Below are 14,562 nucleotides of genomic sequence, written 5' to 3' on the forward strand. Positions count from 1 at the left end.
AGGAAATTTTGGAGGAATCACCCCCAGCTCACTAAACATAAAAGTCATGAAAGCAGAAATGCAATCGCCTGCGGCCACACCACCTTGAATAAGCCTGATCTCGTCTGATCTCAGAAGCTAAGCAATGTTGGGCTTGGTTAGGACTTGGATGGGAGACCACCTGGGAATATCAAGTGCTGCAGGCATTACATTTTTGTAATTACATTTTACAATTGAAATGTGTGGAGGACAAAAGGAAATTTTGGAGGAATCACCCCCAGCTCACTAAACATAAAAGTCATGAAAGCAGAAATGCAATCGCCTGCGGCCACACCACCTTGAATAAGCCTGATCTCGTCTGATCTCAGAAGCTAAGCAATGTTGGGCTTGGTTAGTACTTGGATGGGAGACCACCTGGGAATATCAAGTGCTGCAGGCATTACATTTTACAATTGAAATGTGTGGAGGACAAAAGGAAATTTTGGAGGAATCACCCCCAGCTCACTAAACATAAAAGTCATGAAAGCAGAAATGCAATCGCCTGCGGCCACACCACCTTGAATAAGCCTGATCTCGTCTGATCTCAGAAGCTAAGCAATGTTGGGCTTGGTTAGTACTTGGATGGGAGACCACCTGGGAATATCAAGTGCTGCAGGCATTACATTTTACAATTGAAATGTGTGGAGGACAAAAGGAAATTTTGGAGGAATCACCCCCAGCTCACTAAACATAAAAGTCATGAAAGCAGAAATGCAATCGCCTGCGGCCACACCACCTTGAATAAGCCTGATCTCGTCTGATCTCAGAAGCTAAGCAATGTTGGGCTTGGTTAGTACTTGGATGGGAGACCACCTGGGAATATCAAGTGCTGCAGGCATTACATTTTTGTAATTACATTTTACAATTGAAATGTGTGGAGGACAAAAGGAAATTTTGGAGGAATCACCCCCAGCTCACTAAACATAAAAGTCATGAAAGCAGAAATGCAATCGCCTGCGGCCACACCACCTTGAATAAGCCTGATCTCGTCTGATCTCAGAAGCTAAGCAATGTTGGGCTTGGTTAGTACTTGGATGGGAGACCACCTGGGAATATCAAGTGCTGCAGGCATTACATTTTACAATTGAAATGTGTGGAGGACAAAAGGAAATTTTGGAGGAATCACCCCCAGCTCACTAAACATAAAAGTCATGAAAGCAGAAATGCAATCGCCTGCGGCCACACCACCTTGAATAAGCCTGATCTCGTCTGATCTCAGAAGCTAAGCAATGTTGGGCTTGGTTAGTACTTGGATGGGAGACCACCTGGGAATATCAAGTGCTGCAGGCATTACATTTTACAATTGAAATGTGTGGAGGACAAAAGGAAATTTTGGAGGAATCACCCCCAGCTCACTAAACATAAAAGACATGAAAGCAGAAATGCAATCGCCTGCGGCCACACCACCTTGAATAAGCCTGATCTCGTCTGATCTCAGAAGCTAAGCAATGTTGGGCTTGGTTAGTACTTGGATGGGAGACCACCTGGGAATATCAAGTGCTGCAGGCATTACATTTTACAATTGAAATGTGTGGAGGACAAAAGGAAATTTTGGAGGAATCACCCCCAGCTCACTAAACATAAAAGTCATGAAAGCAGAAATGCAATCGCCTGCGGCCACACCACCTTGAATAAGCCTGATCTCGTCTGATCTCAGAAGCTAAGCAATGTTGGGCTTGGTTAGTACTTGGATGGGAGACCACCTGGGAATATCAAGTGCTGCAGGCATTACATTTTTGTAATTACATTTTACAATTGAAATGTGTGGAGGACAAAAGGAAATTTTGGCGGAATCACCCCCAGCTCACTAAACATAAAAGTCATGAAAGCAGAAATGCAATCGCCTGCGGCCACACCACCTTGAATAAGCCTGATCTCGTCTGATCTCAGAAGCTAAGCAATGTTGGGCTTGGTTAGTACTTGGATGGGAGACCACCTGGGAATATCAAGTGCTGCAGGCATTACATTTTACAATTGAAATGTGTGGAGGACAAAAGGAAATTTTGGAGGAATCACCCCCAGCTCACTAAACATAAAAGTCATGAAAGCAGAAATGCAATCGCCTGCGGCCACACCACCTTGAATAAGCCTGATCTCGTCTGATCTCAGAAGCTAAGCAATGTTGGGCTTGGTTAGTACTTGGATGGGAGACCACCTGGGAATATCAAGTGCTGCAGGCATTACATTTTACAATTGAAATGTGTGGAGGACAAAAGGAAATTTTGGAGGAATCACCCCCAGCTCACTAAACATAAAAGTCATGAAAGCAGAAATGCAATCGCCTGCGGCCACACCACCTTGAATAAGCCTGATCTCGTCTGATCTCAGAAGCTAAGCAATGTTGGGCTTGGTTAGTACTTGGATGGGAGACCACCTGGGAATATCAAGTGCTGCAGGCATTACATTTTACAATTGAAATGTGTGGAGGACAAAAGGAAATTTTGGAGGAATCACCCCCAGATCACTAAACATAAAAGTCATGAAAGCAGAAATGCAATCGCCTGCGGCCACACCACCTTGAATAAGCCTGATCTCGTCTGATCTCAGAAGCTAAGCAATGTTGGGCTTGGTTAGTACTTGGATGGGAGACCACCTGGGAATATCAAGTGCTGCAGGCATTACATTTTACAATTGAAATGTGTGGAGGACAAAAGGAAATTTTGGAGGAATCACCCCCAGCTCACTAAACATAAAAGTCATGAAAGCAGAAATGCAATCGCCTGCGGCCACACCACCTTGAATAAGCCTGATCTCGTCTGATCTCAGAAGCTAAGCAATGTTGGGCTTGGTTAGTACTTGGATGGGAGACCACCTGGGAATATCAAGTGCTGCAGGCATTACATTTTACAATTGAAATGTGTGGAGGACAAAAGGAAATTTTGGAGGAATCACCCCCAGCTCACTAAACATAAAAGTCATGAAAGCAGAAATGCAATCGCCTGCGGCCACACCACCTTGAATAAGCCTGATCTCGTCTGATCTCAGAAGCTAAGCAATGTTGGGCTTGGTTAGTACTTGGATGGGAGACCACCTGGGAATATCAAGTGCTGCAGGCATTACATTTTACAATTGAAATGTGTGGAGGACAAAAGGAAATTTTGGAGGAATCACCCCCAGCTCACTAAACATAAAAGTCATGAAAGCAGAAATGCAATCGCCTGCGGCCACACCACCTTGAATAAGCCTGATCTCGTCTGATCTCAGAAGCTAAGCAATGTTGGGCTTGGTTAGTACTTGGATGGGAGACCACCTGGGAATATCAAGTGCTGCAGGCATTACATTTTACAATTGAAATGTGTGGAGGACAAAAGGAAATTTTGGAGGAATCACCCCCAGCTCACTAAACATAAAAGTCATGAAAGCAGAAATGCAATCGCCTGCGGCCACACCACCTTGAATAAGCCTGATCTCGTCTGATCTCAGAAGCTAAGCAATGTTGGGCTTGGTTAGTACTTGGATGGGAGACCACCTGGGAATATCAAGTGCTGCAGGCATTACATTTTACAATTGAAATGTGTGGAGGACAAAAGGAAATTTTGGAGGAATCACCCCCAGCTCACTAAACATAAAAGTCATGAAAGCAGAAATGCAATCGCCTGCGGCCACACCACCTTGAATAAGCCTGATCTCGTCTGATCTCAGAAGCTAAGCAATGTTGGGCTTGGTTAGTACTTGGATGGGAGACCACCTGGGAATATCAAGTGCTGCAGGCATTACATTTTTGTAATTACAATTTACAATTGAAATGTGTGGAGGACAAAAGGAAATTTTGGAGGAATCACCCCCAGCTCACTAAACATAAAAGTCATGAAAGCAGAAATGCAATCGCCTGCGGCCACACCACCTTGAATAAGCCTGATCTCGTCTGATCTCAGAAGCTAAGCAATGTTGGGCTTGGTTAGTACTTGGATGGGAGACCACCTGGGAATATCAAGTGCTGCAGGCATTACATTTTTGTAATTACATTTTACAATTGAAATGTGTGGAGGACAAAAGGAAATTTTGGAGGAATCACCCCCAGCTCACTAAACATAAAAGTCATGAAAGCAGAAATGCAATCGCCTGCGGCCACACCACCTTGAATAAGCCTGATCTCGTCTGATCTCAGAAGCTAAGCAATGTTGGGCTTGGTTAGTACTTGGATGGGAGACCACCTGGGAATATCAAGTGCTGCAGGCATTACATTTTACAATTGAAATGTGTGGAGGACAAAAGGAAATTTTGGAGGAATCACCCCCAGCTCACTAAACATAAAAGTCATGAAAGCAGAAATGCAATCGCCTGCGGCCACACCACCTTGAATAAGCCTGATCTCGTCTGATCTCAGAAGCTAAGCAATGTTGGGCTTGGTTAGTACTTGGATGGGAGACCACCTGGGAATATCAAGTGCTGCAGGCATTACATTTTACAATTGAAATGTGTGGAGGACAAAAGGAAATTTTGGAGGAATCACCCCCAGCTCACTAAACATAAAAGTCATGAAAGCAGAAATGCAATCGCCTGCGGCCACACCACCTTGAATAAGCCGGATCTCGTCTGATCTCAGAAGCTAAGCAATGTTGGGCTTGGTTAGTACTTGGATGGGAGACCACCTGGGAATATCAAGTGCTGCAGGCATTACATTTTACAATTGAAATGTGTGGAGGACAAAAGGAAATTTTGGAGGAATCACCCCCAGCTCACTAAACATAAAAGTCATGAAAGCAGAAATGCAATCGCCTGCGGCCACACCACCTTGAATAAGCCTGATCTCGTCTGATCTCAGAAGCTAAGCAATGTTGGGCTTGGTTAGTACTTGGATGGGAGACCACCTGGGAATATCAAGTGCTGCAGGCATTACATTTTACAATTGAAATGTGTGGAGGACAAAAGGAAATTTTGGAGGAATCACCCCCAGCTCACTAAACATAAAAGTCATGAAAGCAGAAATGCAATCGCCTGCGGCCACACCACCTTGAATAAGCCTGATCTCGTCTGATCTCAGAAGCTAAGCAATGTTGGGCTTGGTTAGTACTTGGATGGGAGACCACCTGGGAATATCAAGTGCTGCAGGCATTACATTTTACAATTGAAATGTGTGGAGGACAAAAGGAAATTTTGGAGGAATCACCCCCAGCTCACTAAACATAAAAGTCATGAAAGCAGAAATGCAATCGCCTGCGGCCACACCACCTTGAATAAGCCTGATCTCGTCTGATCTCAGAAGCTAAGCAATGTTGGGCTTGGTTAGTACTTGGATGGGAGACCACCTGGGAATATCAAGTGCTGCAGGCATTACATTTTACAATTGAAATGTGTGGAGGACAAAAGGAAATTTTGGAGGAATCACCCCCAGCTCACTAAACATAAAAGTCATGAAAGCAGAAATGCAATCGCCTGCGGCCACACCACCTTGAATAAGCCTGATCTCGTCTGATCTCAGAAGCTAAGCAATGTTGGGCTTGGTTAGTACTTGGATGGGAGACCACCTGGGAATATCAAGTGCTGCAGGCATTACATTTTACAATTGAAATGTGTGGAGGACAAAAGGAAATTTTGGAGGAATCACCCCCAGCTCACTAAACATAAAAGTCATGAAAGCAGAAATGCAATCGCCTGCGGCCACACCACCTTGAATAAGCCTGATCTCGTCTGATCTCAGAAGCTAAGCAATGTTGGGCTTGGTTAGTACTTGGATGGGAGACCACCTGGGAATATCAAGTGCTGCAGGCATTACATTTTACAATTGAAATGTGTGGAGGACAAAAGGAAATTTTGGAGGAATCACCCCCAGCTCACTAAACATAAAAGTCATGAAAGCAGAAATGCAATCGCCTGCGGCCACACCACCTTGAATAAGCCTGATCTCGTCTGATCTCCGAAGCTAAGCAATGTTGGGCTTGGTTAGTACTTGGATGGGAGACCACCTGGGAATATCAAGTGCTGCAGGCATTACATTTTACAATTGAAATGTGTGGAGGACAAAAGGAAATTTTGGAGGAATCACCCCCAGCTCACTAAACATAAAAGTCATGAAAGCAGAAATGCAATCGCCTGCGGCCACACCACCTTGAATAAGCCTGATCTCGTCTGATCTCAGAAGCTAAGCAATGTTGGGCTTGGTTAGTACTTGGATGGGAGACCACCTGGGAATATCAAGTGCTGCAGGCATTACATTTTACAATAGAAATGTGTGGAGGACAAAAGGAAATTTTGGAGGAATCACCCCCAGCTCACTAAACATAAAAGTCATGAAAGCAGAAATGCAATCGCCTGCGGCCACACCACCTTGAATAAGCCTGATCTCGTCTGATCTCAGAAGCTAAGCAATGTTGGGCTTGGTTAGTACTTGGGTGGGAGACCACCTGGGAATATCAAGTGCTGCAGGCATTACATTTTACAATTGAAATGTGTGGAGGACAAAAGGAAATTTTGGAGGAATCACCCCCAGCTCACTAAACATAAAAGTCATGAAAGCAGAAATGCAATCGCCTGCGGCCACACCACCTTGAATAAGCCTGATCTCGTCTGATCTCAGAAGCTAAGCAATGTTGGGCTTGGTTAGTACTTGGATGGGAGACCACCTGGGAATATCAAGTGCTGCAGGCATTACATTTTTGTAATTACATTTTACAATTGAAATGTGTGGAGGACAAAAGGAAATTTTGGAGGAATCACCCCCAGCTCACTAAACATAAAAGTCATGAAAGCAGAAATGCAATCGCCTGCGGCCACACCACCTTGAATAAGCCTGATCTCAGAAGCTAAGCAATGTTGGGCTTGGTTAGTACTTGGATGGGAGACCACCTGGGAATATCAAGTGCTGCAGGCATTACATTTTACAATTGAAATGTGTGGAGGACAAAAGGAAATTTTGGAGGAATCACCCCCAGCTCACTAAACATAAAAGTCATGAAAGCAGAAATGCAATCGCCTGCGGCCACACCACCTTGAATAAGCCTGATCTCGTCTGATCTCAGAAGCTAAGCAATGTTGGGCTTGGTTAGTACTTGGATGGGAGACCACCTGGGAATATCAAGTGCTGCAGGCATTACATTTTACAATTGAAATGTGTGGAGGACAAAAGGAAATTTTGGAGGAATCACCCCCAGCTCACTAAACATAAAAGTCATGAAAGCAGAAATGCAATCGCCTGCGGCCACACCACCTTGAATAAGCCTGATCTCGTCTGATCTCAGAAGCTAAGCAATGTTGGGCTTGGTTAGTACTTGGATGGGAGACCACCTGGGAATATCAAGTGCTGCAGGCATTACATTTTACAATTGAAATGTGTGGAGGACAAAAGGAAATTTTGGAGGAATCACCCCCAGCTCACTAAACATAAAAGTCATGAAAGCAGAAATGCAATCGCCTGCGGCCACACCACCTTGAATAAGCCTGATCTCGTCTGATCTCAGAAGCTAAGCAATGTTGGGCTTGGTTAGTACTTGGATGGGAGACCACCTGGGAATATCAAGTGCTGCAGGCATTACATTTTACAATTGAAATGTGTGGAGAACAAAAGGAAATTTTGGAGGAATCACCCCCAGCTCACTAAACATAAAAGTCATGAAAGCAGAAATGCAATCGCCTGCGGCCACACCACCTTGAATAAGCCTGATCTCGTCTGATCTCAGAAGCTAAGCAATGTTGGGCTTGGTTAGTACTTGGATGGGAGACCAGCTGGGAATATCAAGTGCTGCAGGCATTACATTTTTGTAATTACATTTTACAATTGAAATGTGTGGAGGACAAAAGGAAATTTTGGAGGAATCACCCCCAGCTCACTAAACATAAAAGTCATGAAAGCAGAAATGCAATCGCCTGCGGCCACACCACCTTGAATAAGCCTGATCTCGTCTGATCTCAGAAGCTAAGCAATGTTGGGCTTGGTTAGTACTTGGATGGGAGACCACCTGGGAATATCAAGTGCTGCAGGCATTACATTTTAGTAATTACATTTTACAATTGAAATGTGTGGAGGACAAAAGGAAATTTTGGAGGAATCACCCCCAGCTCACTAAACATAAAAGTCATGAAAGCAGAAATGCAATCGCCTGCGGCCACACCACCTTGAATAAGCCTGATCTCGTCTGATCTCAGAAGCTAAGCAATGTTGGGCTTGGTTAGTACTTGGATGGGAGACCACCTGGGAATATCAAGTGCTGCAGGCATTACATTTTTGTAATTACATTTTACAATTGAAATGTGTGGAGGACAAAAGGAAATTTTGGAGGAATCACCCCCAGCTCACTAAACATAAAAGTCATGAAAGCAGAAATGCAATCGCCTGCGGCCACACCACCTTGAATAAGCCTGATCTCGTCTGATCTCAGAAGCTAAGCAATGTTGGGCTTGGTTAGTACTTGGATGGGAGACCACCTGGGAATATCAAGTGCTGCAGGCATTACATTTTACAATTGAAATGTGTGGAGGACAAAAGGAAATTTTGGAGGAATCACCCCCAGCTCACTAAACATAAAAGTCATGAAAGCAGAAATGCAGTCGCCTGCGGCCACACCACCTTGAATAAGCCTGATCTTGTCTGATCTCAGAAGCTAAGCAATGTTGGGCTTGGTTAGTACTTGGATGGGAGACCACCTGGGAATATCAAGTGCTGCAGGCATTACATTTTTGTAATTACATTTTACAATTGAAATGTGTGGAGGACAAAAGGAAATTTTGGAGGAATCACCCCCAGCTCACTAAACATAAAAGTCATGAAAGCAGAAATGCAATCGCCTGCGGCCACACCACCTTGAATAAGCCTGATCTCGTCTGATCTCAGAAGCTAAGCAATGTTGGGCTTGGTTAGTACTTGGATGGGAGACCACCTGGGAATATCAAGTGCTGCAGGCATTACATTTTACAATAGAAATGTGTGGAGGACAAAAGGAAATTTTGGAGGAATCACCCCCAGCTCACTAAACATAAAAGTCATGAAAGCAGAAATGCAATCGCCTGCGGCCACACCACCTTGAATAAGCCTGATCTCGTCTGATCTCAGAAGCTAAGCAATGTTGGGCTTGGTTAGTACTTGGGTGGGAGACCACCTGGGAATATCAAGTGCTGCAGGCATTACATTTTACAATTGAAATGTGTGGAGGACAAAAGGAAATTTTGGAGGAATCACCCCCAGCTCACTAAACATAAAAGTCATGAAAGCAGAAATGCAATCGCCTGCGGCCACACCACCTTGAATAAGCCTGATCTCGTCTGATCTCAGAAGCTAAGCAATGTTGGGCTTGGTTAGTACTTGGATGGGAGACCACCTGGGAATATCAAGTGCTGCAGGCATTACATTTTTGTAATTACATTTTACAATTGAAATGTGTGGAGGACAAAAGGAAATTTTGGAGGAATCACCCCCAGCTCACTAAACATAAAAGTCATGAAAGCAGAAATGCAATCGCCTGCGGCCACACCACCTTGAATAAGCCTGATCTCAGAAGCTAAGCAATGTTGGGCTTGGTTAGTACTTGGATGGGAGACCACCTGGGAATATCAAGTGCTGCAGGCATTACATTTTACAATTGAAATGTGTGGAGGACAAAAGGAAATTTTGGAGGAATCACCCCCAGCTCACTAAACATAAAAGTCATGAAAGCAGAAATGCAATCGCCTGCGGCCACACCACCTTGAATAAGCCTGATCTCGTCTGATCTCAGAAGCTAAGCAATGTTGGGCTTGGTTAGTACTTGGATGGGAGACCACCTGGGAATATCAAGTGCTGCAGGCATTACATTTTACAATTGAAATGTGTGGAGGACAAAAGGAAATTTTGGAGGAATCACCCCCAGCTCACTAAACATAAAAGTCATGAAAGCAGAAATGCAATCGCCTGCGGCCACACCACCTTGAATAAGCCTGATCTCGTCTGATCTCAGAAGCTAAGCAATGTTGGGCTTGGTTAGTACTTGGATGGGAGACCACCTGGGAATATCAAGTGCTGCAGGCATTACATTTTACAATTGAAATGTGTGGAGGACAAAAGGAAATTTTGGAGGAATCACCCCCAGCTCACTAAACATAAAAGTCATGAAAGCAGAAATGCAATCGCCTGCGGCCACACCACCTTGAATAAGCCTGATCTCGTCTGATCTCAGAAGCTAAGCAATGTTGGGCTTGGTTAGTACTTGGATGGGAGACCACCTGGGAATATCAAGTGCTGCAGGCATTACATTTTACAATTGAAATGTGTGGAGGACAAAAGGAAATTTTGGCGGAATCACCCCCAGCTCACTAAACATAAAAGTCATGAAAGCAGAAATGCAATCGCCTGCGGCCACACCACCTTGAATAAGCCTGATCTCGTCTGATCTCAGAAGCTAAGCAATGTTGGGCTTGGTTAGTACTTGGATGGGAGACCACCTGGGAATATCAAGTGCTGCAGGCATTACATTTTTGTAATTACATTTTACAATTGAAATGTGTGGAGGACAAAAGGAAATTTTGGCGGAATCACCCCCAGCTCACTAAACATAAAAGTCATGAAAGCAGAAATGCAATCGCCTGCGGCCACACCACCTTGAATAAGCCTGATCTCGTCTGATCTCAGAAGCTAAGCAATGTTGGGCTTGGTTAGTACTTGGATGGGAGACCACCTGGGAATATCAAGTGCTGCAGGCATTACATTTTTGTAATTACATTTTACAATTGAAATGTGTGGAGGACAAAAGGAAATTTTGGAGGAATCACCCCCAGCTCACTAAACATAAAAGTCATGAAAGCAGAAATGCAATCGCCTGCGGCCACACCACCTTGAATAAGCCTGATCTCGTCTGATCTCAGAAGCTAAGCAATGTTGGGCTTGGTTAGTACTTGGATGGGAGACCACCTGGGAATATCAAGTGCTGCAGGCATTACATTTTTGTAATTACATTTTACAATTGAAATGTGTGGAGGACAAAAGGAAATTTTGGAGGAATCACCCCCAGCTCACTAAACATAAAAGTCATGAAAGCAGAAATGCAATCGCCTGCGGCCACACCACCTTGAATAAGCCTGATCTCGTCTGATCTCAGAAGCTAAGCAATGTTGGGCTTGGTTAGTACTTGGATGGGAGACCACCTGGGAATATCAAGTGCTGCAGGCATTACATTTTACAATTGAAATGTGTGGAGGACAAAAGGAAATTTTGGAGGAATCACCCCCAGCTCACTAAACATAAAAGTCATGAAAGCAGAAATGCAATCGCCTGCGGCCACACCACCTTGAATAAGCCTGATCTCGTCTGATCTCAGAAGCTAAGCAATGTTGGGCTTGGTTAGTACTTGGATGGGAGACCACCTGGGAATATCAAGTGCTGCAGGCATTACATTTTTGTAATTACATTTTACAATTGAAATGTGTGGAGGACAAAAGGAAATTTTGGAGGAATCACCCCCAGCTCACTAAACATAAAAGTCATGAAAGCAGAAATGCAATCGCCTGCGGCCACACCACCTTGAATAAGCCTGATCTCGTCTGATCTCCGAAGCTAAGCAATGTTGGGCTTGGTTAGTACTTGGATGGGAGACCACCTGGGAATATCAAGTGCTGCAGGCATTACATTTTTGTAATTACATTTTACAATTGAAATGTGTGGAGGACAAAAGGAAATTTTGGAGGAATCACCCCCAGCTCACTAAACATAAAAGTCATGAAAGCAGAAATGCAATCGCCTGCGGCCACACCACCTTGAATAAGCCTGATCTCGTCTGATCTCAGAAGCTAAGGAATGTTGGGCTTGGTTAGTACTTGGATGGGAGACCACCTGGGAATATCAAGTGCTGCAGGCATTACATTTTTGTAATTACATTTTACAATTGAAATGTGTGGAGGACAAAAGGAAATTTTGGAGGAATCACCCCCAGCTCACTAAACATAAAAGTCATGAAAGCAGAAATGCAATCGCCTGCGGCCACACCACCTTGAATAAGCCTGATCTCGTCTGATCTCAGAAGCTAAGCAATGTTGGGCTTGGTTAGTACTTGGATGGGAGACCACCTGGGAATATCAAGTGCTGCAGGCATTACATTTTTGTAATTACATTTTACAATTGAAATGTGTGGAGGACAAAAGGAAATTTTGGAGGAATCACCCCCAGCTCACTAAACATAAAAGTCATGAAAGCAGAAATGCAATCGCCTGCGGCCACACCACCTTGAATAAGCCTGATCTCGTCTGATCTCAGAAGCTAAGCAATGTTGGGCTTGGTTAGTACTTGGATGGGAGACCACCTGGGAATATCAAGTGCTGCAGGCATTACATTTTACAATTGAAATGTGTGGAGGACAAAAGGAAATTTTGGAGGAATCACCCCCAGCTCACTAAACATAAAAGTCATGAAAGCAGAAATGCAATCGCCTGCGGCCACACCACCTTGAATAAGCCTGATCTCGTCTGATCTCAGAAGCTAAGCAATGTTGGGCTTGGTTAGTACTTGGATGGGAGACCACCTGGGAATATCAAGTGCTGCAGGCATTACATTTTACAATTGAAATGTGTGGAGGACAAAAGGAAATTTTGGAGGAATCACCCCCAGCTCACTAAACATAAAAGTCATGAAAGCAGAAATGCAATCGCCTGCGGCCACACCACCTTGAATAAGCCTGATCTCGTCTGATCTCAGAAGCTAAGCAATGTTGGGCTTGGTTAGTACTTGGATAGGAGACCACCTGGGAATATCAAGTGCTGCAGGCATTACATTTTTGTAATTACATTTTACAATTGAAATGTGTGGAGGACAAAAGGAAATTTTGGAGGAATCACCCCGAGCTCACTAAACATAAAAGTCATGAAAGCAGAAATGCAATCGCCTGCGGCCACACCACCTTGAATAAGCCTGATCTCGTCTGATCTCAGAAGCTAAGCAATGTTGGGCTTGGTTAGTACTTGGATGGGAGACCACCTGGGAATATCAAGTGCTGCAGGCATTACATTTTACAATTGAAATGTGTGGAGGACAAAAGGAAATTTTGGAGGAATCACCCCCAGCTCACTAAACATAAAAGTCATGAAAGCAGAAATGCAATCGCCTGCGGCCACACCACCTTGAATAAGCCTGATCTCGTCTGATCTCAGAAGCTAAGCAATGTTGGGCTTGGTTAGTACTTGGATGGGAGACCACCTGGGAATATCAAGTGCTGCAGGCATTACATTTTACAATTGAAATGTGTGGAGGACAAAAGGAAATTTTGGAGGAATCACCCCCAGCTCACTAAACATAAAAGTCATGAAAGCAGAAATGCAATCGCCTGCGGCCACACCACCTTGAATAAGCCTGATCTCGTCTGATCTCCGAAGCTAAGCAATGTTGGGCTTGGTTAGTACTTGGATGGGAGACCACCTGGGAATATCAAGTGCTGCAGGCATTACATTTTTGTCATTACATTTTACAATTGAAATGTGTGGAGGACAAAAGGAAATTTGGGAGGAATCACCCCCAGCTCACTAAACATAAAAGTCATGAAAGCAGAAATGCAATCGCCTGCGGCCACACCACCTTGAATAAGCCTGATCTCGTCTGATCTCAGAAGCTAAGCAATGTTGGGCTTGGTTAGTACTTGGATGGGAGACCACCTGGGAATATCAAGTGCTGCAGGCATTACATTTTACAATTGAAATGTGTGGAGGACAAAAGGAAATTTTGGAGGAATCACCCCCAGCTCACTAAACATAAAAGTCATGTAAGCAGAAATGCAATCGCCTGCGGCCACACCACCTTGAATAAGCCTGATCTCGTCTGATCTCAGAAGCTAAGCAATGTTGGGCTTGGTTAGTACTTGGATGGGAGACCACCTGGGAATATCAAGTGCTGCAGGCATTATATTTTACAATTGAAATGTGTGGAGGACAAAAGGAAATTTTGGAGGAATCACCCCCAGCTCACTAAACATAAAAGTCATGAAAGCAGAAATGCAGTCGCCTGCGGCCACACCACCTTGAATAAGCCTGATCTCGTCTGATCTCAGAAGCTAAGCAATGTTGGGCTTGGTTAGTACTTGGATGGGAGACCACCTGGGAATATCAAGTTCTGCAGGCATTACATTTTACAATTGAAATGTGTGGAGGACAAAAGGAAATTTTGGAGGAATCACCCCCAGCTCACTAAACATAAAAGTCATGAAAGCAGAACTGCAATCGCCTGCGGCCACACCACCTTGAATAAGCCTGATCTCGTCTGCTCTCAGAAGCTAAGCAATGTTGGGCTTGGTTAGTACTTGAATGGGAGACCACCTGGGAATATCAAGTGCTGCAGGCATTACATTTTACAATTGAAATGTGTGGAGGACAAAAGGAAATTTTGGAGGAATCACCCCCAGCTCACTAAACATAAAAGTCATGAAAGCAGAAATGCAATCGCCTGCGGCCACACCACCTTGAATAAGCCTGATCTCGTCTGATCTCAGAAGCTAAGCAATGTTGGGCTTGGTTAGTACTTGGATGGGAGACCACCTGGGAATATCAAGTGCTGCAGGCATTACATTTTTGTAATTACATTTTACAATTGAAATGTGTGGAGGACAAAAGGAAATTTTGGAGGAATCACCCCCAGCTCACTAAACATAAAAGTCATGAAAG

At 44.2% G+C, this 14,562-nt stretch overlaps 63 non-coding genes and 2 pseudogenes across 63 annotated transcripts; all 65 read left to right on the forward strand.

Annotated features, from left to right (window-relative positions):
- The first annotated feature begins 66 nt into the window (after positions 1–66).
- LOC131713072 (5S ribosomal RNA) lies at positions 67–185 on the forward strand. The gene has a single exon (XR_009314960.1). It is a non-coding gene; the product is annotated as a 5S ribosomal RNA (ribosomal RNA).
- A 114-nt stretch (positions 186–299) lies between these two features.
- LOC131718550 (5S ribosomal RNA) lies at positions 300–418 on the forward strand. The gene has a single exon (XR_009317448.1). It is a non-coding gene; the product is annotated as a 5S ribosomal RNA (ribosomal RNA).
- Positions 419–518: 100 nt separating this feature from the next.
- Positions 519–637, forward strand: LOC131718551 (5S ribosomal RNA). Its single transcript, XR_009317449.1, has one exon. It is a non-coding gene; the product is annotated as a 5S ribosomal RNA (ribosomal RNA).
- Positions 638–737: 100 nt separating this feature from the next.
- Positions 738–856, forward strand: LOC131718553 (5S ribosomal RNA). Its single transcript, XR_009317451.1, has one exon. It is a non-coding gene; the product is annotated as a 5S ribosomal RNA (ribosomal RNA).
- A 114-nt stretch (positions 857–970) lies between these two features.
- Positions 971–1,089, forward strand: LOC131718554 (5S ribosomal RNA). Its single transcript, XR_009317452.1, has one exon. It is a non-coding gene; the product is annotated as a 5S ribosomal RNA (ribosomal RNA).
- Positions 1,090–1,189: 100 nt separating this feature from the next.
- Positions 1,190–1,308, forward strand: LOC131718555 (5S ribosomal RNA). Its single transcript, XR_009317453.1, has one exon. It is a non-coding gene; the product is annotated as a 5S ribosomal RNA (ribosomal RNA).
- A 100-nt stretch (positions 1,309–1,408) lies between these two features.
- Positions 1,409–1,527, forward strand: LOC131718556 (5S ribosomal RNA). The gene has a single exon (XR_009317454.1). It is a non-coding gene; the product is annotated as a 5S ribosomal RNA (ribosomal RNA).
- Positions 1,528–1,627: 100 nt separating this feature from the next.
- Positions 1,628–1,746, forward strand: LOC131718557 (5S ribosomal RNA). The gene has a single exon (XR_009317455.1). It is a non-coding gene; the product is annotated as a 5S ribosomal RNA (ribosomal RNA).
- A 114-nt stretch (positions 1,747–1,860) lies between these two features.
- LOC131718559 (5S ribosomal RNA) lies at positions 1,861–1,979 on the forward strand. The gene has a single exon (XR_009317457.1). It is a non-coding gene; the product is annotated as a 5S ribosomal RNA (ribosomal RNA).
- A 100-nt stretch (positions 1,980–2,079) lies between these two features.
- LOC131718560 (5S ribosomal RNA) lies at positions 2,080–2,198 on the forward strand. The gene has a single exon (XR_009317458.1). It is a non-coding gene; the product is annotated as a 5S ribosomal RNA (ribosomal RNA).
- A 100-nt stretch (positions 2,199–2,298) lies between these two features.
- Positions 2,299–2,417, forward strand: LOC131718561 (5S ribosomal RNA). Its single transcript, XR_009317459.1, has one exon. It is a non-coding gene; the product is annotated as a 5S ribosomal RNA (ribosomal RNA).
- Positions 2,418–2,517: 100 nt separating this feature from the next.
- On the forward strand, positions 2,518–2,636 carry LOC131718562 (5S ribosomal RNA). The gene has a single exon (XR_009317460.1). It is a non-coding gene; the product is annotated as a 5S ribosomal RNA (ribosomal RNA).
- Positions 2,637–2,736: 100 nt separating this feature from the next.
- On the forward strand, positions 2,737–2,855 carry LOC131718563 (5S ribosomal RNA). The gene has a single exon (XR_009317461.1). It is a non-coding gene; the product is annotated as a 5S ribosomal RNA (ribosomal RNA).
- Positions 2,856–2,955: 100 nt separating this feature from the next.
- LOC131718565 (5S ribosomal RNA) lies at positions 2,956–3,074 on the forward strand. The gene has a single exon (XR_009317462.1). It is a non-coding gene; the product is annotated as a 5S ribosomal RNA (ribosomal RNA).
- Positions 3,075–3,174: 100 nt separating this feature from the next.
- Positions 3,175–3,293, forward strand: LOC131718566 (5S ribosomal RNA). The gene has a single exon (XR_009317463.1). It is a non-coding gene; the product is annotated as a 5S ribosomal RNA (ribosomal RNA).
- A 100-nt stretch (positions 3,294–3,393) lies between these two features.
- LOC131718567 (5S ribosomal RNA) lies at positions 3,394–3,512 on the forward strand. Its single transcript, XR_009317464.1, has one exon. It is a non-coding gene; the product is annotated as a 5S ribosomal RNA (ribosomal RNA).
- A 100-nt stretch (positions 3,513–3,612) lies between these two features.
- On the forward strand, positions 3,613–3,731 carry LOC131718568 (5S ribosomal RNA). The gene has a single exon (XR_009317465.1). It is a non-coding gene; the product is annotated as a 5S ribosomal RNA (ribosomal RNA).
- A 114-nt stretch (positions 3,732–3,845) lies between these two features.
- Positions 3,846–3,964, forward strand: LOC131718569 (5S ribosomal RNA). Its single transcript, XR_009317466.1, has one exon. It is a non-coding gene; the product is annotated as a 5S ribosomal RNA (ribosomal RNA).
- Positions 3,965–4,078: 114 nt separating this feature from the next.
- On the forward strand, positions 4,079–4,197 carry LOC131718571 (5S ribosomal RNA). The gene has a single exon (XR_009317468.1). It is a non-coding gene; the product is annotated as a 5S ribosomal RNA (ribosomal RNA).
- A 100-nt stretch (positions 4,198–4,297) lies between these two features.
- LOC131718572 (5S ribosomal RNA) lies at positions 4,298–4,416 on the forward strand. Its single transcript, XR_009317469.1, has one exon. It is a non-coding gene; the product is annotated as a 5S ribosomal RNA (ribosomal RNA).
- A 100-nt stretch (positions 4,417–4,516) lies between these two features.
- LOC131711765 (5S ribosomal RNA) lies at positions 4,517–4,635 on the forward strand. The gene has a single exon (XR_009313653.1). It is a non-coding gene; the product is annotated as a 5S ribosomal RNA (ribosomal RNA).
- A 100-nt stretch (positions 4,636–4,735) lies between these two features.
- LOC131718573 (5S ribosomal RNA) lies at positions 4,736–4,854 on the forward strand. Its single transcript, XR_009317470.1, has one exon. It is a non-coding gene; the product is annotated as a 5S ribosomal RNA (ribosomal RNA).
- Positions 4,855–4,954: 100 nt separating this feature from the next.
- On the forward strand, positions 4,955–5,073 carry LOC131718574 (5S ribosomal RNA). The gene has a single exon (XR_009317471.1). It is a non-coding gene; the product is annotated as a 5S ribosomal RNA (ribosomal RNA).
- A 100-nt stretch (positions 5,074–5,173) lies between these two features.
- On the forward strand, positions 5,174–5,292 carry LOC131718575 (5S ribosomal RNA). The gene has a single exon (XR_009317472.1). It is a non-coding gene; the product is annotated as a 5S ribosomal RNA (ribosomal RNA).
- A 100-nt stretch (positions 5,293–5,392) lies between these two features.
- LOC131718576 (5S ribosomal RNA) lies at positions 5,393–5,511 on the forward strand. The gene has a single exon (XR_009317473.1). It is a non-coding gene; the product is annotated as a 5S ribosomal RNA (ribosomal RNA).
- Positions 5,512–5,611: 100 nt separating this feature from the next.
- LOC131718577 (5S ribosomal RNA) lies at positions 5,612–5,730 on the forward strand. The gene has a single exon (XR_009317474.1). It is a non-coding gene; the product is annotated as a 5S ribosomal RNA (ribosomal RNA).
- A 100-nt stretch (positions 5,731–5,830) lies between these two features.
- Positions 5,831–5,949, forward strand: LOC131711785 (5S ribosomal RNA). The gene has a single exon (XR_009313673.1). It is a non-coding gene; the product is annotated as a 5S ribosomal RNA (ribosomal RNA).
- A 100-nt stretch (positions 5,950–6,049) lies between these two features.
- LOC131718578 (5S ribosomal RNA) lies at positions 6,050–6,168 on the forward strand. Its single transcript, XR_009317475.1, has one exon. It is a non-coding gene; the product is annotated as a 5S ribosomal RNA (ribosomal RNA).
- A 100-nt stretch (positions 6,169–6,268) lies between these two features.
- LOC131720745 (5S ribosomal RNA) lies at positions 6,269–6,387 on the forward strand. Its single transcript, XR_009319642.1, has one exon. It is a non-coding gene; the product is annotated as a 5S ribosomal RNA (ribosomal RNA).
- A 100-nt stretch (positions 6,388–6,487) lies between these two features.
- LOC131718579 (5S ribosomal RNA) lies at positions 6,488–6,606 on the forward strand. Its single transcript, XR_009317476.1, has one exon. It is a non-coding gene; the product is annotated as a 5S ribosomal RNA (ribosomal RNA).
- Positions 6,607–6,720: 114 nt separating this feature from the next.
- On the forward strand, positions 6,721–6,829 carry LOC131715091 (5S ribosomal RNA; annotated as a pseudogene).
- Positions 6,830–6,929: 100 nt separating this feature from the next.
- On the forward strand, positions 6,930–7,048 carry LOC131718580 (5S ribosomal RNA). The gene has a single exon (XR_009317477.1). It is a non-coding gene; the product is annotated as a 5S ribosomal RNA (ribosomal RNA).
- A 100-nt stretch (positions 7,049–7,148) lies between these two features.
- On the forward strand, positions 7,149–7,267 carry LOC131718582 (5S ribosomal RNA). The gene has a single exon (XR_009317479.1). It is a non-coding gene; the product is annotated as a 5S ribosomal RNA (ribosomal RNA).
- Positions 7,268–7,367: 100 nt separating this feature from the next.
- On the forward strand, positions 7,368–7,486 carry LOC131718583 (5S ribosomal RNA). Its single transcript, XR_009317480.1, has one exon. It is a non-coding gene; the product is annotated as a 5S ribosomal RNA (ribosomal RNA).
- Positions 7,487–7,586: 100 nt separating this feature from the next.
- LOC131710740 (5S ribosomal RNA) lies at positions 7,587–7,705 on the forward strand. The gene has a single exon (XR_009312622.1). It is a non-coding gene; the product is annotated as a 5S ribosomal RNA (ribosomal RNA).
- A 114-nt stretch (positions 7,706–7,819) lies between these two features.
- Positions 7,820–7,938, forward strand: LOC131718584 (5S ribosomal RNA). The gene has a single exon (XR_009317481.1). It is a non-coding gene; the product is annotated as a 5S ribosomal RNA (ribosomal RNA).
- A 114-nt stretch (positions 7,939–8,052) lies between these two features.
- LOC131718585 (5S ribosomal RNA) lies at positions 8,053–8,171 on the forward strand. Its single transcript, XR_009317482.1, has one exon. It is a non-coding gene; the product is annotated as a 5S ribosomal RNA (ribosomal RNA).
- A 114-nt stretch (positions 8,172–8,285) lies between these two features.
- LOC131718586 (5S ribosomal RNA) lies at positions 8,286–8,404 on the forward strand. Its single transcript, XR_009317483.1, has one exon. It is a non-coding gene; the product is annotated as a 5S ribosomal RNA (ribosomal RNA).
- Positions 8,405–8,504: 100 nt separating this feature from the next.
- Positions 8,505–8,623, forward strand: LOC131711842 (5S ribosomal RNA). Its single transcript, XR_009313731.1, has one exon. It is a non-coding gene; the product is annotated as a 5S ribosomal RNA (ribosomal RNA).
- Positions 8,624–8,737: 114 nt separating this feature from the next.
- Positions 8,738–8,856, forward strand: LOC131718587 (5S ribosomal RNA). The gene has a single exon (XR_009317484.1). It is a non-coding gene; the product is annotated as a 5S ribosomal RNA (ribosomal RNA).
- A 100-nt stretch (positions 8,857–8,956) lies between these two features.
- Positions 8,957–9,075, forward strand: LOC131720747 (5S ribosomal RNA). Its single transcript, XR_009319644.1, has one exon. It is a non-coding gene; the product is annotated as a 5S ribosomal RNA (ribosomal RNA).
- Positions 9,076–9,175: 100 nt separating this feature from the next.
- On the forward strand, positions 9,176–9,294 carry LOC131718588 (5S ribosomal RNA). The gene has a single exon (XR_009317485.1). It is a non-coding gene; the product is annotated as a 5S ribosomal RNA (ribosomal RNA).
- Positions 9,295–9,408: 114 nt separating this feature from the next.
- LOC131715092 (5S ribosomal RNA) lies at positions 9,409–9,517 on the forward strand (annotated as a pseudogene).
- A 100-nt stretch (positions 9,518–9,617) lies between these two features.
- Positions 9,618–9,736, forward strand: LOC131718589 (5S ribosomal RNA). The gene has a single exon (XR_009317486.1). It is a non-coding gene; the product is annotated as a 5S ribosomal RNA (ribosomal RNA).
- A 100-nt stretch (positions 9,737–9,836) lies between these two features.
- Positions 9,837–9,955, forward strand: LOC131718590 (5S ribosomal RNA). Its single transcript, XR_009317487.1, has one exon. It is a non-coding gene; the product is annotated as a 5S ribosomal RNA (ribosomal RNA).
- A 100-nt stretch (positions 9,956–10,055) lies between these two features.
- Positions 10,056–10,174, forward strand: LOC131718591 (5S ribosomal RNA). The gene has a single exon (XR_009317488.1). It is a non-coding gene; the product is annotated as a 5S ribosomal RNA (ribosomal RNA).
- Positions 10,175–10,274: 100 nt separating this feature from the next.
- On the forward strand, positions 10,275–10,393 carry LOC131718593 (5S ribosomal RNA). Its single transcript, XR_009317490.1, has one exon. It is a non-coding gene; the product is annotated as a 5S ribosomal RNA (ribosomal RNA).
- A 114-nt stretch (positions 10,394–10,507) lies between these two features.
- Positions 10,508–10,626, forward strand: LOC131718594 (5S ribosomal RNA). The gene has a single exon (XR_009317491.1). It is a non-coding gene; the product is annotated as a 5S ribosomal RNA (ribosomal RNA).
- A 114-nt stretch (positions 10,627–10,740) lies between these two features.
- On the forward strand, positions 10,741–10,859 carry LOC131718595 (5S ribosomal RNA). The gene has a single exon (XR_009317492.1). It is a non-coding gene; the product is annotated as a 5S ribosomal RNA (ribosomal RNA).
- Positions 10,860–10,973: 114 nt separating this feature from the next.
- Positions 10,974–11,092, forward strand: LOC131718596 (5S ribosomal RNA). Its single transcript, XR_009317493.1, has one exon. It is a non-coding gene; the product is annotated as a 5S ribosomal RNA (ribosomal RNA).
- A 100-nt stretch (positions 11,093–11,192) lies between these two features.
- Positions 11,193–11,311, forward strand: LOC131718597 (5S ribosomal RNA). The gene has a single exon (XR_009317494.1). It is a non-coding gene; the product is annotated as a 5S ribosomal RNA (ribosomal RNA).
- Positions 11,312–11,425: 114 nt separating this feature from the next.
- Positions 11,426–11,544, forward strand: LOC131711786 (5S ribosomal RNA). The gene has a single exon (XR_009313674.1). It is a non-coding gene; the product is annotated as a 5S ribosomal RNA (ribosomal RNA).
- Positions 11,545–11,658: 114 nt separating this feature from the next.
- On the forward strand, positions 11,659–11,777 carry LOC131712424 (5S ribosomal RNA). The gene has a single exon (XR_009314317.1). It is a non-coding gene; the product is annotated as a 5S ribosomal RNA (ribosomal RNA).
- A 114-nt stretch (positions 11,778–11,891) lies between these two features.
- Positions 11,892–12,010, forward strand: LOC131718598 (5S ribosomal RNA). The gene has a single exon (XR_009317495.1). It is a non-coding gene; the product is annotated as a 5S ribosomal RNA (ribosomal RNA).
- A 114-nt stretch (positions 12,011–12,124) lies between these two features.
- LOC131718599 (5S ribosomal RNA) lies at positions 12,125–12,243 on the forward strand. Its single transcript, XR_009317496.1, has one exon. It is a non-coding gene; the product is annotated as a 5S ribosomal RNA (ribosomal RNA).
- Positions 12,244–12,343: 100 nt separating this feature from the next.
- LOC131718600 (5S ribosomal RNA) lies at positions 12,344–12,462 on the forward strand. Its single transcript, XR_009317497.1, has one exon. It is a non-coding gene; the product is annotated as a 5S ribosomal RNA (ribosomal RNA).
- A 100-nt stretch (positions 12,463–12,562) lies between these two features.
- Positions 12,563–12,681, forward strand: LOC131711886 (5S ribosomal RNA). The gene has a single exon (XR_009313775.1). It is a non-coding gene; the product is annotated as a 5S ribosomal RNA (ribosomal RNA).
- A 114-nt stretch (positions 12,682–12,795) lies between these two features.
- On the forward strand, positions 12,796–12,914 carry LOC131718601 (5S ribosomal RNA). The gene has a single exon (XR_009317498.1). It is a non-coding gene; the product is annotated as a 5S ribosomal RNA (ribosomal RNA).
- Positions 12,915–13,014: 100 nt separating this feature from the next.
- On the forward strand, positions 13,015–13,133 carry LOC131718602 (5S ribosomal RNA). Its single transcript, XR_009317499.1, has one exon. It is a non-coding gene; the product is annotated as a 5S ribosomal RNA (ribosomal RNA).
- A 100-nt stretch (positions 13,134–13,233) lies between these two features.
- On the forward strand, positions 13,234–13,352 carry LOC131711787 (5S ribosomal RNA). The gene has a single exon (XR_009313675.1). It is a non-coding gene; the product is annotated as a 5S ribosomal RNA (ribosomal RNA).
- Positions 13,353–13,466: 114 nt separating this feature from the next.
- LOC131718604 (5S ribosomal RNA) lies at positions 13,467–13,585 on the forward strand. The gene has a single exon (XR_009317501.1). It is a non-coding gene; the product is annotated as a 5S ribosomal RNA (ribosomal RNA).
- Positions 13,586–13,685: 100 nt separating this feature from the next.
- Positions 13,686–13,804, forward strand: LOC131718605 (5S ribosomal RNA). Its single transcript, XR_009317502.1, has one exon. It is a non-coding gene; the product is annotated as a 5S ribosomal RNA (ribosomal RNA).
- Positions 13,805–13,904: 100 nt separating this feature from the next.
- On the forward strand, positions 13,905–14,023 carry LOC131712220 (5S ribosomal RNA). Its single transcript, XR_009314113.1, has one exon. It is a non-coding gene; the product is annotated as a 5S ribosomal RNA (ribosomal RNA).
- A 100-nt stretch (positions 14,024–14,123) lies between these two features.
- Positions 14,124–14,242, forward strand: LOC131712564 (5S ribosomal RNA). Its single transcript, XR_009314455.1, has one exon. It is a non-coding gene; the product is annotated as a 5S ribosomal RNA (ribosomal RNA).
- A 100-nt stretch (positions 14,243–14,342) lies between these two features.
- Positions 14,343–14,461, forward strand: LOC131718606 (5S ribosomal RNA). The gene has a single exon (XR_009317503.1). It is a non-coding gene; the product is annotated as a 5S ribosomal RNA (ribosomal RNA).
- The last annotated feature ends 101 nt before the right edge of the window (positions 14,462–14,562 follow it).

Source organism: Acipenser ruthenus, chromosome 44 (assembly GCF_902713425.1).
Source record: "Acipenser ruthenus chromosome 44, fAciRut3.2 maternal haplotype, whole genome shotgun sequence".
NCBI classification, from domain to species: Eukaryota; Metazoa; Chordata; class Actinopteri; order Acipenseriformes; family Acipenseridae; genus Acipenser; species Acipenser ruthenus.